This window comes from Ovis aries, chromosome 8 (genome assembly GCF_016772045.2).
Source record: "Ovis aries strain OAR_USU_Benz2616 breed Rambouillet chromosome 8, ARS-UI_Ramb_v3.0, whole genome shotgun sequence".
Classification (NCBI taxonomy): Eukaryota; Metazoa; Chordata; class Mammalia; order Artiodactyla; family Bovidae; genus Ovis; species Ovis aries.
Window position 1 is genome coordinate 11,135,542 of NC_056061.1, and position 5,621 is coordinate 11,141,162.

The window sequence follows — 5,621 nt, forward strand, 5'->3', positions numbered from 1 at the left end:
TTTATTTTTACATAGACAATGACCAAATATTATCATGCACAAAACGCAATTACTTCTACACAAAGGATTTAGCCAGTCTCCACGTCATCCTAAGAAAACATTTGGACCTGAAAACGAGAATCTGCTTTCCCGTGCAGACTTTTTAAAATGACTTTTAGTCACACTTGCTGACAAACAGCTATTCAATAATGAAATCTCTTTCAATCATTGGAAACTATCAAGCAAAATACGTGTGGAAACACTTGGGGTGGCATGTGTATACATGAGGAAGAACATTTATATTTTCCTCTTTTACTGGTGAAATTCCAGCTGAGAGCTAAACTCAAATATGCACACAGTTCAACCTAGCTTCTCCTACAGTATCTCAGGATGGTCGCCTGCTTGAACTCCTGCGCCCAGTCATATGCAAACACATCTAGTTTCTCTTGTACTGACACTATTTTGTGTCTATTTATCTGCTTATAAAGTCTGATTAAGTTTGTTTTAAAAAGAAATACTCCTCTGAAATTTGCTCTTACCTTATGAAATCAGTTAAATTATTTTTAGACATACACAGATTTCTTGTTATTGTTGTTTTAGTTGCTAAGTTGTGCCTGACTCTTTTTCAACCCCATGGACTGTAGCCCGCCACTCTCTGTCCATGGGATTTCCCAGGCAAGAATGTTGGAGTGGGTTGTCATGTCCTTCTGCAGGGAATCTTCCCAACCCGGGGATTGAAACTGCACCTCCTGCTTAGCAAGTGGGTTCTTTACCACTGAGCCACCTGGAAAGCCCCACAGATTTCTAGTAGAGTGCTATTTTGCTTCAAATTCTGCACATCTCTTAAGTAGCAAGTACTTAATCAGAGGGACTTCTCTGCCAGCTCAGCAGTAAAGAACCCATGTGCAATCCACATGCAGAAGCTGCAGGAGATGTGAGTTTGATCCCTGGGTTGGGAAAATCCCCTGGAGGAGGGCATGCAACCCACTCCAGTATTCTTGCCTGGAGAATCCCATGGACAGAGGAGCCTGGCAGGCTACAGTCCATAGAGTCGCAAAGAGTTGGACATGACTGAAGTGACTTAGTATGCATGCACCTTTATCAGAATCTAGACCCATGGCCTTCATTTTATTACAGCTCAGAAAATAAGTCTCTCCAGAAATGAGCTTCATAAAGTAAAAGAAAGCAAAGAAAAAAATTGCAGGAGGAGTTTTAAGGCAAGTGCCTAGCCAACATTTTTTATTGGGGGAATTCTTATCATAGAAAATAATCTTTGTCTCAGTGGGAAAAAAATCATAAGGCTTAAAATCTGATACACATTATAATGATCTCATGAATCCAAAAGGTAAGATTGGCAACTTCTGGGAAGAAAAATGATTCTGTTTTTATGAATCTATGATGGAGTCTAGAAATGAGAGAAGAAGCTAGAGTAGGAAGGACCTTAGAAATCACACAGAGCCATCTCATGTGACTTTAAAAGACAGGCAAGGGTGGTGCGTGTAGACTGATAGTCTCTTCTTTCCACCTTCCTTTTATTGTCATCCAAAATTTTATCTACATAAACCCGTAGATAAAATCAACCATCTATATCTTCATATAATAGACCATAAGAGCAAAATGAGACACCCCAGAAACTGAATGTGACATTTTTCTTCAATAAAAAACAGAAATAGGCACAACATCAAAGAGTGAGATCATGTCTAGAAGAACTTAGAAAATGACTGTATATATGAAGTGGAAAAGCATAGGGAACACCCATATTGCATCTGGAAACAAAATATAGTCTCAGGGAAAAAGAAGTGCAGTGATATTATAACTAAAGAAGGTGAAGCTTATCCGCTGGATCATGGAAAAAGCAAGAGAGTTCCAGACAAACATCTATTTCTGCTTTATTGACTATGCCAAAGCCTTTGACTGTGTGGATCTCAAGAAACTGTGGAAAATTCTGAAAGAGACGGGAATACCAGACCACCTAACCTGCCTCTTGAGAAATCTGTATGCAGGTCAAGAAGCAACAGTTAGAACTGGACATGGAACAACAGACTTTTCTCCAAATAGGAAAAGGTGTACATCAAGGCTGTATATTGTCACCCTGCTTATTTAACTTCTATGCAGAGTACATCATGAGAAACGCCGGACAGGAAGAAACACAAGCTGGAATCAAGATTGCAGGGAGAAATATCAATCACCTCAGATATGCAGATGACACCACCCTTATGGCAGAAAGTGAAGAGGAGCTAAAAGCCTCTTGATGAAAGTGAAAGAGAAGAGTGAAAAAGTTGGCTTAAAGCTCAACATTCAGAAAACAAAGATCATGGCATCTGGTCCCATCGCTTCATGGGAAATAGATGGGGAAACAGTGGAAACAGTGTCAGACTTTATTTTTGGGCTCCCAAATCACTGCAGATGGTGACTGCAGCCATGAAGTTAAAAGACACTTACTCCTTGGAAGAAAAGTTATGACCAACCTAGATAGTATATTCCAAAGCAGAGACATTACTTTGCTGACTAAGGTCCATCTAGTCAAGGCTATGGTTTTTCGTTTGGCATGTATGGATGTGAGAGTTGGACTGTGAAGAAGGCTGAGCACCGAAGAATTGATGCTTTTGAACTGTGGTGTTGGAGAAGCCTCTTGAGGGTCCCTTGGACTGCAAGGAGATCCAACCAATCCATTCTGAAGGAGATCAGCCCTGGGATTTCTTTGGAAGGAATGATGCTAAAGCTGAAGCTCCAGTACTTTGGCCATCTCATGCGAAGTGTTGACTCATTGGAAAAGACTCTGATGCTGGGAGGGATTGGGGGCACCAGGATGAGATGGCTGGATGGCATCACGGACTCGAGGGACTTGAGTCTGAGTGAACTCCGGGAGATGGTGATGGACAGGGAGGCTTGGCATGCTGCGATTCATGGGGTCACAAAGAGTCAGACATGACTGAGCGACTGAACTGAACTGAACTGAACTGAATCAGCTTCTCTGAGCTCTGTCCTGAATGGAAAGGAGGTGGGATACATGGAGCAGAAGAAAAGATACTTGACAGCAAGAGTATCCATTGTTGATCCACTGCCATCCAGTTAAACAAACAAATAGGCCAGGGCCTGAGAACATGGAATTTCTGGCCATAGTACTACTCCATTCTGTCTCTGGGGGAGGAGGTTCCCGCAGACTGTCTGTGCCCCACAGGTCTGTACCAAAGGGTCACCCAGTTCCATCAGCTCACTTTTCCCACACTCACTCAAGTACCATTCTGATTCTCAAATTAACAACTTGTTTAGAGAAATAAGAGTATCAAGACCAGTGTTTTTCTTTTTTTTTAAAATATTTCCAGGAAGTTTTCTCTAATAGTAAAAAAAAATAACTACCCAAAGTCTCTGTCTATAGAGAGATTTCTCCATCCTTGGCTGCAAAGAACATAATCTGATTTCAGTATTTACCATCTAGTGATGTCCATGTGTAGAGTCATCTCTTGTGTTGTCGGAATAGGTTGTTTGCTATGACCAGCATGTTCTCTTTACAAAACTAATCTGTTAGCCTTTGCCCTGCTTCATTTTGTAATCCAAGCCCAAACTTGCCTATTATTCTTACTTTTTTGCATTCCAGTCCTCTAGGATGAAAAGGACAATCTGTTTTTGATGTTAGTTCTAGGTGTTGTAGGTCTTCATAGAACTGGTCAGAGTTAGCTTCTTCAGCATCAGTGGTTGGGGCAGGGACTTGAATTATTGTGATGTTGAATGGTTTGCCTTGGAAATGAACAGAGATCATTCTGTCATGTTTGAGATTGCGCTCAAGTACTGCATTTTGGACTCTTTTGTTGACTATGAGGACTACTCCATTTCTTCTAAGGGATTCTTACCTACAGTAGTAGATAAAACGGTCATCTCAATTAAATACACCCATTCTCATCCATTTTAGTTTGCTGATTCCTAAAGATGTTGATGTTCAATCTTGCCATCTCTTGTTGACCAGGTCCAATTTACCTTGATTCATAGACCTAACATTCCAGGTTCCTTTGCAGTATTGTTCTTTATAGCATCAGACTTGACTCTCACCACCAGACACACCCACAACAGCATCAATTCCACTTTGGCCCATCCACTTCATTCTTTCTGGAGCTACTAGTAATTGCCCTCCGCTCTTCCCTGGTAGCATGCTGGACACCTTCTGACCTGGGAGACTCATCTTTCAGTGTCCTCTCTTTTTGCCTTTTCATATTGTTCATGGGGTTCTCAGGGCAAGAATACTGGAGTGGTTTGCCATTCCTTCCTCCAGTGGACCATGTTTTGTCAGAACTCTTCACTATGACCCATCCGTCTTGGTGACCCTGCATAGCATGGCTTATAGCTTCATTGACTTATACAAGCCCCTTCGCTACAACAAGGCTTTGATCCATGAAGGGTGGTGTCTAAAATCATTTCATTTAGGGTAGCCATAACTTGAAAATTTTTACAGTCCTTAAACAAGCCAGAATTTTGTTTGCTTTGTTCAGTTACTGTGCTAAGTGCTTAGGAAAGTGCAAGCAGAGAATAAGTTCAATAAATATTTGTTGAATAAATTTTTAAAAAATTGTTGTTAACAGTTTAACAACAACAAAATGTTTTAATCATTTGTTATCAGGAAAATCAAAATAGGTTTTCCTCTCTGCTTTCTTATTTAATTACCACAGGCTGAAATTATTTCCCAAAATTGAGCCAGCTGAATTTACTTTGTATAGTAATTTCTCTTCTTGATGGTGTCACCACATTTTCAGCACTTAAAATGTACTTACAAATAGAGATCATTTGTTTTCACTGTTTTGTAAACTTTATAAGGATAATCACTGGCATAAAATGACAAGAATACTACCAACGAGGTAGTATTCTTGAATGTTTGAATTGACTGCTGGTAGAAATTTAAGTATCTTTTAGCTGAAAAGTCAGTGTGCTATGTGAAATATTGTAAGGCTCTCTTTTTTAGTGTCTGAGGAGAAACGTAGTTGAAGGGCTTTTGTGAAGACAAAAAAATAACAGTATAGGAGTAACTTTTACCACATGTCACTGAGTTAAAATTTCCAAAATTTCATGGTTGATATCAGCTCTTCACAGCTCTCACATTTTATTTTTTTTTATTTTTTTTTTAGGATTATTTATTTTATTTTATTTTATTTTTAGTTTTTTATTTTTTAAATTTTAAAATCTTTAATTCTTACATGCTTTCCCAAACATGAACCCCCCTCCCACCTCCCTCCCCATAACATCTTTCTGAGTCATCCCCATGCACCAGCCCCAAGCATGCTGCATCCTGCGTCAGACATAGACTGGCGATTCATTTCACATGATAGTATACATGTTAGAATGTCATTCTCCCAAATCATCCCACCCTCTCCCTCTCCCTCTGAGTCCAAAAGTCCATTATACACATCTGTGTCTCTTTCCCTGTCTTGCATACAGGGTCGTCATTGCCATCTTCCTAAATTCCATATATATGTGTTAGTATACTGTATTGGTGTTTTTCTTTCTGGCTTACTTCACTCTGTATAATCGGCTTCAGTTTCATCCATCTCATCAGAACTGATTCAAATGAATTCTTTTTAACGGCTGAGTAATACTCCATTGTGTATATGTACCACAGCTTTCTTATCCATTCATCTGCTGATGGACATCTAGGT